Source organism: Astatotilapia calliptera, chromosome 5 (assembly GCF_964374335.1).
Source record: "Astatotilapia calliptera chromosome 5, fAstCal68.1, whole genome shotgun sequence".
Lineage (NCBI taxonomy): Eukaryota > Metazoa > Chordata > Actinopteri > Cichliformes > Cichlidae > Astatotilapia > Astatotilapia calliptera.
The window spans coordinates 20,096,942-20,110,921 of NC_137426.1; the positions used below are offsets into that span (position 1 = coordinate 20,096,942).

At 39.7% G+C, this 13,980-nt stretch overlaps 3 long non-coding RNA genes across 5 annotated transcripts; 1 reads left to right on the forward strand and 2 right to left on the reverse strand.

The window, feature by feature from the left end:
• The first annotated feature begins 171 nt into the window (after positions 1–171).
• LOC113019036 (uncharacterized) lies at positions 172–4,363 on the forward strand. 3 transcript variants are annotated; one of them, XR_013909260.1, is made up of 5 exons: positions 172–421; positions 1,494–1,588; positions 2,309–2,466; positions 2,892–2,949; positions 3,880–4,363. It is a non-coding gene; the product is annotated as an uncharacterized LOC113019036 (long non-coding RNA). The 3 variants fall into 3 exon arrangements; XR_013909261.1 differs by having other exon boundaries at positions 179–421; positions 3,883–4,363; XR_013909262.1 differs by having other exon boundaries at positions 179–421; positions 2,895–2,949.
• A 1,824-nt stretch (positions 4,364–6,187) lies between these two features.
• LOC113036400 (uncharacterized) lies at positions 6,188–8,440 on the reverse strand. Its single transcript, XR_013909263.1, has 5 exons — positions 8,143–8,440; positions 7,510–7,669; positions 7,150–7,258; positions 6,923–7,044; positions 6,188–6,780 (listed from the first exon to the last, which is right to left on the reverse strand). It is a non-coding gene; the product is annotated as an uncharacterized LOC113036400 (long non-coding RNA).
• A 47-nt stretch (positions 8,441–8,487) lies between these two features.
• On the reverse strand, positions 8,488–10,951 carry LOC145428915 (uncharacterized). The gene is made up of 3 exons (XR_013909264.1): positions 10,731–10,951; positions 8,725–8,904; positions 8,488–8,626 (listed from the first exon to the last, which is right to left on the reverse strand). It is a non-coding gene; the product is annotated as an uncharacterized LOC145428915 (long non-coding RNA).
• Between the last annotated feature and the right edge of the window lie 3,029 nt (positions 10,952–13,980).

Below are 13,980 nucleotides of genomic sequence, written 5' to 3' on the forward strand. Positions count from 1 at the left end.
GACGTGAAGGGTCCTCCGATTGAATGCCGCGGAAGAGCCTGTTGTCCGTATATTTATATATTTCCGAAATCACTTTGTAGTGACGTATACTGAACACAATAAATTATATAATGTAAACAACTACCTGAAAAACAGGTAGAACAATACTTTTGTATCGTTTATTGCATTTACGGAGGGAGTGATGTATGCTGGGTAATGGCACAGCTAGCTACTGGGTGACTTTATTCACCCGCTTCGGCTGTTATCAGTCCATACAATGGGCGTTATTAGCACAGATCAGTCCCATAGATATGGGCCATCTCCTGCTAGATTGTTCAGAAGGTTGTTCTCATCCATCCAGATGGAGGATCACTAACAGGAGCGTGGGAAGACTCCAGAATCCACTCTGGCTGGAATCCGGTGGATACAGCAGTGTTTACAGGTAAGACCATTTAAACGGACAGCATTTATAGAATGACTATTAAAAGTCAGCGAGTGTCAGTAATGTTAATGTGGTTATGTTAGTAATACACCGAGTGCTAATATAACAGCTTTAAGATGCATTTGTAGACATTATTACGTGTTTTACCGTCTTTATGGTGCTAGCTTAAAGTTACGGTGTAAACGTTAGCTTATATTGGAGTAAAGCTGTTACTGGTTAAACGATGTTAGCACAGAAATATTAGCTTCTGTCATGACTGATGAAGTTACTAGTTAATAAAGTTTCCAGTAAAGTGTTTAATCGCAGCCACAGACTGACAGCAAATATCTCGATTAGCTTCAGTGCATCTGTAATAAATATGTGCAAGTTTCAGTGCTTCGTTTAAACTGTATGATACTTATACTGACCCAGGGTCAGTGTAAAATACAATCCTAGCTGTGTGAACAAAGCCTGGCTCCTTTAATCCTGCATGACAAACCTCAGGATGCAGGTTATTATTATTATTTCCTGCTGGCACACCTGTCACACCTGAGAGTCAGCTAGAAACTTAGTGACGTGGACATCATGCAAAGACTGCCAGACTCTGTAATACTGCAAATGATCAGTGACTCAGGTTAACACTAAACTTTAAACGGCACCTCTGTGTCTCTGTGTGCTGAACATTTAGGATTGAGTCAGGCTGCATTGACTGTGGGACTTTAATGTGTTAAAAGCAGGTTGAAGACGGCTCAGAAACATTTGAAGATTAAAACTTAGCATTATGGCTGCTGGTGGTTTGTAAAGCCTCTACTCAGCTGTATTTTTGTTACTAATTTATGTTTGTTGTTGTTTAACACAGATTTCAGAAGAGCAAATATGCTTAATAGTTTAACTAGATTTCATTTGTCAGTGTGGGACTGCTGAGTCACCCGAAGAACTCATTTCATTCATTCTCCACATGATGTTCATTTACAGAAATGTTTCACAGGAACTGATTCCTCCCAAAGGTTGAACTAGTGTGTTTCCATAGATTACCTCTGTATGAATGTACTTCTTAAATGAAGGCAAGTGTTTGTCCTTTTTTGTTCCTCAGGTACAGTACGTGATATCTTGATATCAGGCGGTCAACACTGGGGGAAGACAAGAAGCAGACGTACTTCCAAAGAGGGAGCTGCAGTGAGGTCAGAGGTCAGAATCTGAAACGGCTCAGGTTTATATTTTAGAGGTTATTAAAAATCAAAATGTATTTATAAAGAAACCTTTAAATAATAGTCATAATTATGATTATTATAAGAAATATCAAACATTTAAGTGGATTTTCTGTTACACATATTGTGTTAGCCCTGCGATAAACTGGCAGCCTGTCTTTGTCCTGTATCAGCTGGGATAGGCTTCATCCTCCCGCAACCCTGAATTGGATACATTGTATTCCAATTATGTAATCTGATCATTTACAAACTCAAGGTATCTAATCAAAATGTAAGTAATAATTATAAAATGGGAAAGCAGAAATAAGTGTGACATAAATGTAAATGTGTGAGCTGACATAGAGCTACATGCAGTCTGAAAAACCTTTGTTGTCAAGTGTGCAGGTATATCAGCACGAGACATTCTTACATAGAAGAGACGTTAAAGTCTCTAACTCAGTGAAGCATTATTGGTCCCGTCTGTTTGGATAAATATAGTAAGTTGATGTTTGTCCATTTATTGACACATTTTCTTAAGTGCTTATCCAGCTCAGGATCACAGTGGAGCTGCAGCTGGATATGTTCATTAAATAAACCTTACAAAAGTTAACAATAAACCTGCATCCATGTACGTTGTTGTCCACAGAATGAGAAAATCAAACTGGAACACTGTGGAACATGTTAATAAATGTTTGTGTGTTTATGCCTGTGTCTTTCACAGGAGGCGCTGGAAGGTTTCCCTAATAGTTCCTGGTGAATCAAAGCAGAACCATAAAGGTTGCTGGACTGCATGATGGCCTTACCCCTGAGCAGTCATCCTGTTAAAGGAGGAACCAGTTAGAAGCTGTTTTCAAAGTAGCTGAGCAGATTTCATCTCAAGTAAGCAATTAACTGTTTGTTCATCTGTTCTGCCACTTAAAGAGCATTTAAGGACGTCTTTTGAGTGTCCAGCTGAATTAATTCTACTGGCTCTCATGGTCATTTGTTATTATAGACATATTTTTCATGTTCATCCAGCTATTTAGTAAATTCTATCTATTTAGTAATATCCGTCAGCTATAAAATGTAATATAAATATAAAAATATCTAAATATCTCCTGTCCTTTATGTTTTAATGATGTAAGTCTGTTATCGTGTTACATTAGCATTCCTCACATATCAATGAGATGCTGTACAGTACAATCCTACTGACACAGCAGAGGGATAACGACGGCTATTCAACATCGTTACACGACACATTCGAGCTGCATGACGCAGACAAAGTGACTAAATCATCTTTTTGTGGTTTATTGTCTTCAAACCAGCAGACAAAGCCGATGGCAGAAGATGTCGGAGAAGAACTTCAGGCCGTGGACTGAAAAGGTATTTTTTTCTTGTTATCAAAGACATTTGGAGTGACGGCTTCTACAAGTGGTTGTGCTAAAGTAAAGCTTACAGTCTAAGAAATCACAGTGTTGATGTTCAGCACAAAGAGAAAAGCTCACTTGTTTGAATTTATTTACAATCATAGTTTTATAAATTCTGACTGTAAACAGCTTTTACAGCTCTGATATTGTTTGACACTCGATATCAGGTGATGGGATTTAATTTAAAGGTTTCTGTGTCCCAATGAGCCATTTACACTGACCAGTGTCAGTTTAACTGTAACACATTCATTATTTAGATCCAGCAGAGAAATAACTGAATGTAAAAATGGCAGCCCTCAGGCAGGTTTATAGAGATATATGCATGCATTATGAAATTTATGTATCCCAGATAATTGTTATTCATCCAGTCATGGCAGACCTACCCCTTCCTCCCAAGTTAACTGCAACCCAAAATAACTAGTGGGGCTATTTACACACTCACAACCAGTGTGGGGTAAAAAGAGCCACCAAAAAGCTGTCAGCCACAGATGTGCTAGAAGAGTTAGAAACTCTACTTATGGAGAAACTTTCTAAGCCTAACAGGGGACAGGTAGTCCTGCCCAAATAACATGATATAACCCCACATACAGCCCAGCCATAAAGTGAACCAAGTCATTTAGTTAAAGACAGCATGGGACCAAATGCATGTAACCAGCCTGCACCAACCTGACATTTCTTCCTCCTGAATTAAATGAATGAATGGATGAAAGTTAAATGACTACAAACCTAAAGCCACTAGTTCCCACACTGGAGCTCCCTGACACTGTGTGTTAACCGTATTTAGCTTGTATCAACAGTTGTAACAGGCTAAGCCACCTGAGACACTGCATTGAATTTGTTCCTGTCTTAATGGTTTCAGCTCAGATGTTCTGCTTTTTCCTTTCAGTAGATCAAAGCAGCTCGTGCTCCTTCTGCTTCCAATTTAGAAGAAGAAGAAGAAGAAGAAGAAGGCGAAGGCTTCAGCAAAGTGGCGTTCATGGTCTCAGTGAACAGTCACGGTCACACACTGCATGTGGTTTTAAAAGCAACATGTCTGTTCACCACAACAATGGAGATGTGTAATATTAGTGCAGCTACGGTTTGTTCTTGAACATCAGTTCTGTTTTCTACTTTGATCACTTAGACCAAAAAAGTGTTGTTGTCAGATTCTTTCTTTTACATCTATAAACCACCTGCTCATTTTTTATTACAATTAGTTTCACATGAATGTTAGTGTTTCCTTTTATGATCTTTTAATGCTTACACTACACTGTACATGTCTACATTAGAGACATTTCTGTTGACTCAGAGTTGTGAAATGTTCTTTTATTTGATGCACAATATGAAGTTCATAATTTTCTTACAAATAAAACTCTAATGACAAACATGAACAGCTGTGCTTATTTCTGAGACATGAGTTTTTGAATGTGTTCATATTTAGCAGTGTGCATCTGTCTGCTGAAACTGTAATGGTGAACCTGAGGTGATGGTCAACAGAAGGCAAATATAAAACAATATTGAAGTAATGTCTTTACGCGTGTGGACGCTGTGCACACAATCACCTTATTCACTGTAGTAAACATGCACCGCTAGCTCACGTGACTGACTGTCTCCATGGTTACATCGTATATTATTAGCTATGTAAACAGCTTCCAAAGATGCCGCCATAGCTCTCTGCAGCTGTAACACTTAAACACTTTGCAAATCATTTCACGTGTTTGATAGTTATGAAGACAGAAAATGTTTTTAAGGTCATGCTAAGCGGTTGCTATGGTGGTTGCTGTGGACTTGGCTGGACCGCGTCCGATTCCTGTTATTAGCTGTCCGCCGTAGGAAGGCTGCGTTCCACTTACAAGTAGTGACAGTCTGCCGCAACTCGAACTCAAACCCCGCTTTGTTCTTTAATTATAGGCCTTTTATAGCCGTTCATGACACGCACACACACACATAAAGCACTTTGCCTCACCATGAGAATGCAAGTTTACCTAACCTAACCTTAAAGTATCTGATATAGGATAGAAAAATGAAGCAACCAGAGATTTAATGATGAAGACTCTGGGTTCTGTAGTTCACGTTTTACAGTCCTGAATGACTCTTTGCATATGATTTATTGAAGAGGAGTTTAGAATGCACTTTACATTTAGACTGTTGCTTACAGTTAGACTGTCAGGGTGTACATTACCTTGTACTCAAGCATCCCAGGACAGAGCCCTGCCCCACCATGAGCCTGGGTGGATACGTGGTTATAATATAAAAGGACCGATACTGAATATGAATATTTCATGAAAATTGAATTATAATACGAATTAGTAATAAGGGTTTCTCTGCGCCCTTATCTAACCCATACTCAAAGAGCCGCGGGCAGAGAGGGTGACAGGCGAGGATGGCACTGAAGAGAAGATGCTCGGTTTCTGGAGTCTCCTGGTCCTGTCAGTATTAGTAGGATGCATCTGCTGTGTCTTCTCGTGGATGCTCACCTACCTTGACTCGTTCCAGCCTGGTATGGATTTCCCAACACTGCGGACAGTGGCCCACGTCAGATCGTTTAATATTGATTACATATGTCTGAATTGCTAACCCTAACCCTAACTCAACAGACCACAATGCCCTGGACTGTCAGTATTATTACATGCTGTGAACATAAGTACCTTTGATCACAGTTTATGTTGTAAAAGAGAAGGAATATTGGAAAAAAGATCAACATTGTGATATTATTTGTTCCAAACTGACCAGAAACATGCTTGTCAGACTCTCACAGCAAAGGATCAGACTCACTGTGCATGACGGCTCAGGCCGATGATGTCTGTTAGATTGTCAGTTGTTTAGTGCTTCTGTACAGTTAGGGTCACCGTCTCTATTTCAGAATAATTAATATGCGGAAAACACTAAAAGTTGATTGTCTTCCAATATTCTAGCATAATTAAAAAACTTTGACTTTGTAAGTACATATTATTAGTCCTAATGCCAGTATGAGTCTTCATAACTCCTGCCCCTGAACTTTAAAATTTACCTGATGAAAGATCATTTACAGTGGCACTCTGTCAGGATCATTCTGACTGTAAGATTGCTGTATTAATCTGAATCCTTCTGAAATGTGCTGTGAATGAATGCTGATGCAACTCACTGTGGGAAAGCTGTTAATAAAATGAATCTGTGACACATGCAACACGTTCACAGAGGAAGAGGACACAAAGGGAGGACACGCAGAGGCTGTGTTGAAGTCAGAAATCCAAATCTTTAGTCAAAAACAGGCGGCGGTTACAAACAGGAAGACAAGCAGTCCATCAAACAGTCTACAGGGTCAAACATACAGAGAATTCAAACAGCAGTAAAAAAATAACTGGACACTGAAAAACAAAGCAATGTGTGACACAATAAAAGGAAGCAGTGCAGTATATTCACTGAATTATCATCAATTACAAAAGAGAAAAACGACGATTTCTAAGGATTATTTTCTTAAATGCAGTTAAGAGTGTGGCAGGTAAAGATGGAAACATACAGAATGTAAACTGTGTGAGTTTGTGAACTTTGTTAGTAACAAATGAGGTAAAAAACAAAAACAGACAAAACACAGAAAGAGGCTCTCAGTATTCATTCATAATTAGAAAGAAACATTCTGGTCGTGGATTTTTACAGTCTTAGTTCCGCTCGCTGTCATCATTATAATCATCATGATCAATGGCGAGGTCCTGAGGTGGGCGTGGCTGTCTCTGGTGATGTCACCATGAAGGAACAGCATCTGGCACGTGTTGCTGAAACATCCCAGTACACTGGTGTAGTTTCCTCTCCAGCTGTTTGACATGTGACACTTGAACATTAAGGGGAAGAAGAAGAAACAGTGTTAGGTCAGGTGACCACATGGTTTCTAAAGTAACTGACAGGAAGTAACCAGGTCGTTAGAAATGGATGGCATGTGTTTAGAGTTACTGGAGTTGGGTAACTCTACTTACCAAAAGCAGAAGCACACAGATGAAGGATCAGATGCTGAATGTTGCAGGAACATGCTCATGTGTGGTGGTCATTCAGTGCTGCTCCGGCAGGTTAGACAGTCCAAGACTGATATGCTGCCCATCTGAGAGTTTGAAAACACACATGCAAAGATTTATTTTGTGTTACAGTCAAAGTTGGATGTTCATTTTTGTCCTTTAAAAATGTTTGTGTATTTGAAAGCACTAACATTTAAGGATGACTTGGATCGTCTCCTTTAAAGGGGAGACAAGTGTATCCACTGATCCACGTCACTTTACCTGGATGATGACTCCTCTCCCCCTCACTCAGAAACACTCCTAATATAACCAAGCAAATAAATAATATTGAAGATTTACTTACATCATTACAAAAACATCAAAAACATCTCCCTTTGATTCTATTTCTCCATTCCTGCTGAACTTCAGGCAACAAATATCTCAATAAATCACAGTAAAATGTAAAGCACATGTTTTCTCTGCTTTGTCTAACCTCTGCAGAGCCTCTGTCAAGAAAAACATATCTGTAAGCATAAAACAAATATACATTCATAACACGTCACTGGACAAACCTCGGTCAGCTGATTTCCTCTGTGCAGTGCAGACGAGCATCAGTCAGCAAGTCAAGGTGGTGATGGACTGGTGTCTGTTGTGACTCTGCTGGTTCTTCTGAGGAAACACCACCGTCTCTCCACACCGTCACCATCTGTGAGCACAAACTGCTGCTCTGCTCTGCCAGCATGTAGGAATCACATATCACACACACAGGGGTGAAGAAACATCAGAGCTCAACTTTGGATACTTTAGATCCAAACAGATCAAAGCAGCTCTTAGTTTCAACAATCAGACAAACAATGATACCAAACTGATTCTGTATGAATACAATATGGTATTTTCAATACAGGTGTCAAATTAATTTATTAAAACTAATACAGATATATGTATATTTTTTTGATAAATTAGTTTGCTAAATTATAAGAATATATGTTTTTTTCATTTAACAATTGCAACTGAAAGAAATTAAATGTTGAACAAAAATATATTGTCACATTCTGAGCATGCTCAGCACGCTGACAGACTTGAAGTTGCTACAGATTTTAAGAAGTGATAATTATAGGGAAGAAACTTCTCTTTTTCATCTGTTTAATCAAACATTTGATGCCTCAGCTGTCTCAGTCCTGTAGTGTTCTGCAACTACAACTAACCTGAAGCTTGGATTTGGCTGCAGGTGCCCCTGTACATCCTTCTCAACATGTGGGTACCATTTAATCCCACTTCTTCCTGAGCTTTGCTTCATCACAAGACCAAAGGTGGCATCCCGTGTCAGTCTTATCATCATCCAGAAGAAACATTTGAAGAAACATCATGGAGAAGAAACATTTACGCGCCTCCTGGTTTTGTTTTCTGATCCTGCGAAAAGACTGAGGACAACAAAGCCCAGAGAACACGAGATACACAACATCCAACATTCAGACTCAACAGCCTCCATAAATGAAGAGCACCAGGTTGGTTCAGTTATAGTAGATATAAGCATACTTCACATTACTGGGTATGAATAATAATGAGGAGGCAAACTTTGACGATGCAGAGCATGATGTCCCATCATCAGACTGTAAACAAACATCCACCAGGCTTCTTTGTTGCCAAAATTGATGATTCTCCCATCAGGGATCAGTAGAGTGTATTAACCTGTGGTATAAGCAGCAGTCACTGAAATATTACTGTTTCAGATAAGAAATCCAGCACATAAAAGCCAGGGTGGGAGGGATCTCTGCAAACTGACTTACCTCTGCGAGTGTGAAGCTCAACAAAAATCTGACTCTCAAGTCACAGACAAATAAAAACTCCAGCTGGGAGATAGAAAACGCTGTCTGGGTCCTGCTGGATGTTGCTGGTCAGAGTCCCACATTAGCAGAGTGCTTCTTGGTCCCACTGACCCATGTGGACAGCGACTGTGGAGAACTGTTCTGGAAAACAGAGAAGAGAATTAAAATAACAAAAAGCCAAACAGGATTTCCACAAAGACTCTCTTGGAATCAGCAATCAAAAAAAATCACTGGTTCATATTTCAATTAAATATGAACAGGTTCCTCAAATGTACGCAGTTCAGATCTGATTTAATTTAATTTCCTTCACACAGCACATTCGTCCAGGCTGACAGGTAAACATAGAATTAATCTCAGGTAACATGACTCATAGTAGAGATTCAGTAAGAAAGATTGCAGGCTCTAATATTATTACCACACAATCCAAGGACACACCAACAGCTCAGATTTGTAGAACTATTTAAACAAATGTCTTCTGAATATTCAATTCAGGTTCACAGTGGGGGGGGGGGGGGGTGTCGTGGAATTTTTTAAATAAAGTTTGCAACACAGAAAGAGCTGTGATCAAGCTATTTATTACTGCGCCAACACACATCAAACATCACAGTTCAGTCATGTCAGCGCTGCCACAGAGGTCTTGCTCCTCCTCCTTTATGCATTCCAAGGAAGAGGATGTTAAACTGATCACACCACACTTCACGCGCCTCACTATGAAACCTAACGGATCAATGGTTGTGCTGTTTTGTGGCCTTATCACCACCTGTAACGGGAGTTGTTTTCTCAAACTGCTGACGCTGAAGTAAGTTCATCTAGTTTTAGAAACTTTCCCTGAACAGTAACAGTGTCACAACTAAGCATATGCATAAGCACTTAAATACTTTAAATGAGAATAACAGAAAATTTCTATTACAGAGGCTAGAGCCTGTCCCAGTAGTCATAGGTAGAGCACACCTGGACAGGTCACCAGTCTGTCAGAGGACTAACACAGAGACAGACATCAGAGTAACAAATCTATTTAAAATTAATGTAAGTTTGCTGCAGCTGTATGTATGAACATATGTTTCTGTGTTCACAGTCCACCTCTCAGGAACCTGCAGTTGACTTTTAGTCAACTTTAAACAGACCTCACAAAAGGCTGATGTGGCTGGATCAGTAGTCTGATTCAAGTACGATACCTTTGGCCAGGGATTCATCTGGTGCATCGCTTCACTGCAGTCTTACGTATTTTCCCCACACCTGAATAAAAAAATACTGATATATACAAATAACAGCTTCAGCTGATGCAGCCTGACTCAATCCTAAATGTTCAGCACACAGAGACACAGAGGTGCCGTTTAAAGTTTAGTGTTAACTTGAGTCACTGATCATTTGCAGTATTACAGAGTCTGGCAGTCTTTGCATGATGTCCACGTCACTGTAAGTTTCTAGCTGACTCTCAGGTGTGACAGGTGTGCCAGCAGGAAAGAGTAATAATAGCCTGCATCCTGAGGTTTGTCATGCAGGATTAAAGGAGCCAGGCTTTGTTCACACAGCTAGGATTGTATTTTACACTGACCCTGGGTCAGTATAAGTATCATACAGTTTAAACGAAGCACTGAAACTTGCACATATTTATTACAGATGCACTGAAGCTAATCGAGATATTTGCTGTCAGTCTGTGGCTGCGATTAAACACTTTACTGGAAACTTTATTAACTAGTAACTTCATCAGTCATGACAGAAGCTAATATTTCTGTGCTAACATCGTTTAACCAGTAACAGCTTTACTCCAATATAAGCTAACGTTTACACCGTAACTTTAAGCTAGCACCATAAAGACGGTAAAACACGTAATAATGTCTACAAATGCATCTTAAAGCTGTTATATTAGCACTCGGTGTATTACTAACATAACCACATTAACATTACTGACACTCGCTGACTTTTAATAGTCATTCTATAAATGCTGTCCGTTTAAATGGTCTTACCTGTAAACACTGCTGTATCCACCGGATTCCAGCCAGAGTGGATTCTGGAGTCTTCCCACGCTCCTGTTAGTGATCCTCCATCTGGATGGATGAGAACAACCTTCTGAACAATCTAGCAGGAGATGGCCCATATCTATGGGACTGATCTGTGCTAATAACGCCCATTGTATGGACTGATAACAGCCGAAGCGGGTGAACAAAGTCACCCAGTAGCTAGCTGTGCCATTACCCAGCATACATCACTCCCTCCGTAAATGCAATAAACGATACAAAAGTATTGTTCTACCTGTTTTTCAGGTAGTTGTTTACATTATATAATTTATTGTGTTCAGTATACGTCACTACAAAGTGATTTCGGAAATATATAAATATACGGACAACAGGCTCTTCCGCGGCATTCAATCGGAGGACCCTTCACGTCAATTCCCGACGCGAGGGGGGTACCCTGCGCGTCCATAAGTGCAGCAGAGGGAGCCTGACCATGCGTCACACGTTTGACGAGTTGGGAGTGAGAACGTGTTGGACTGTTAGGGTTTGTTTTTTTCCTGTTTTGTTGTAGGGTCTTTACCTTACAATGTAAGGTGCCTTGAGGCAACTGCTGTTATATAAATAAAATTGAATTAAAATTAAACAATTATTGTACCACTTACTGCTCACAACTTGTTTATCTTAAAACAAATACCAATAAAGGAGTTAGGGAGTAAAAACAAACAAACAAACAAAAAAACACAGTGAGGCCTGAAAAAAAAATTTTTTTTCAATCAAATATGACAAACTTGGCATTACAAGGCTAATCGATTAGTTGTTTGACATTCATGTTCTGATTAAATGCTTTCCTCCCTATATAGTTTACATTAAATATACTTGGTTTTGAGTTGTTAGTTGAACAGCAACAACAACAAAAACAAATGCACAAACATCACAGTGAGTTTGGGGAATCTGCATTCTGTGCTTTTATAAGCTAGTGATACATTAACACATTGCTAATGAAAAGAGCTGGTAAGTCGACCACAATCCTGCAGATCGAGTTGTCTGTCGTTCCTATAGCGCACAACAGAAACTCTGCAATGATGATGACAAAAACAATGCTTCTGTCACAGCTTACTGTGCATGCTCGATTATCATGCATTCATTTACCTCTGTCAGGATTGTAAACGTGTAAATCTGGGGCCGCTTTTCCCTCTTTTCTGCAAATTTTATACATTTAGGGCCAATACACAATAACTTCCAGAAACATCCAGAAACCTCATCATGTGTGAGGACTGCAGAGCCTCATAACCAAAACAAAAAGGAAGAATCTGAAACATGGCAGGCCCAGGATTGTTGTATTTAACACCATTTGCTTTGTCTTTCATCTTAATCCAAAAAGTTCTGCATCACCACCATCAGCTAATGTGCGCTTAGATCCATGAAGTAGATATGCAGTTTCGCCAGATGTTTCCATGCTCTGTATGCTGAACAGATCACAGGAAGATAACAGCCTCCTGCTGCATTTGGTCATCTGGATTTCACTTCTTCCCCCTCACGTGGCCTTTCCTCTCATCTGACCTTTCCACTCCTCTCAACCTCATTCTTAATTTCCACTCTCACCTCACTGTCTCTGATGTCTTTCACCTGCATCCAGCTCATCAGGATTTCTCTTTCATCTGCCCCTGGGGGCAAACTCAAAAGTGTAGCTCCACATTCAGGGTTGCACATCAGGAGGGAAGCAGCAAGTTTACTTTTGGGTGCTGTCTGGAGAACAGGAGAGTTCTCTCAGGCATTTATTGTGTGTGGTGATGATGGCTGTTTTCTACTGTAGCAGGAAAATGTGTCAAAACACCATTACTGCCGAGAGGGTATGCACAGCAGCAGAAGGACCCTCAGCTGTATACTTGACTCAGGTGAAAATAGACAAGTGAGACAGAACAGGAATAGATTCAAGGTGTGACTCGGGAGTGAGCAGATGTTAGATGCATCGTCTATGAATCATCTATGAAAAGGTTTCACCCAGATCTGAAGATCAGAGCTAAACACAAAATCCCATACAGCTTCAACTGCAGCGTGGCTTGAATCATCTGTGTGCTGTGCTGTGTATGCACACATTCATTCTACATTTGACACTAGAGATGCCTTTTAAGGACAACACTGTGCAAGGGGATTTCAGGTGGAGCTAGAAAGTTTTACATGGGGGGGGGGGGGGGGCAAGAAGGGGCAAAAGGACTAGGGAGGGCGGCACATACCTCTTCAGCGAAGTATGTGAAAATCCCCTTTATATAAATTGAGTCAACAATATATCCACAAAAACACTTTAAAACTATTTATTGTATCATTGTATCAGAAAACTTTTTTTAAATAAAAGGTGTAAATGGCCCCTCTCGTCCCTGTGTGGATCCGCCCCTGACTGACAAAGTAGTACTTTCAAAGTGAGTTTAATGGAATGCGGTTTAATATAAGTCACACATGAGCTGTTTGAGAATTACATAAATTTCTATAAATGGTCCTTCACTTTCAGAAGGACAAAAGTAACTGTCCAAGTGAGTGAAAAGCAGTTTCATGGGCTGGTGGGGTCTGTTCCTGTCTTATTGTTTCACAAATTAAAGTGATCAAAGCTCTGGAGTTGATTAACTCTGGCAGTTGCTCACAGAAACATGAATTATGAGGTCCAATGAGATGTCGATGAAAGTGAACTCAGCCAACAGTAGGCTGGAAAAAACCAAAACAAATGAACAAAACACACACACACACACACACACACACACACACACACACACACACACACACACACACACACACACACACACACACACACACACACACACAAAAACCTTTTTAGAAATCAGAAGCGACCATAATAACAGTCTGGTGCATTTTTAAAAATAATAAGTGTTTTGACCAGCTCAATCACATCAAAAGACCACAGAGGACAACTAAAGAGGACGATCGCAGAATTATTTCCTTGACTGACAAAAACAACTTCATAGCTAATCAACTGTATAATCATCAAAGTTTATTATCAAGAGATTCATTTAGAAATAGAAATGCAGAGGGCGCATTCGGTGATTTGGTCGGTGTTTATAAAGTATTGAGGCAGCTAGAGAAAGTGGTTACAAAGTACTTTTAATATAAAAACACTTTACATCAGAGACTGTTGGATATTTATATAAAAGTACTATAATAGTAATATAAAAGTACTTACAAGTACTAGTGACATGTACCTAATGAAAGTGTCTTGATTGTACATCCTGGTTGACTTTTACAACTCAATCCT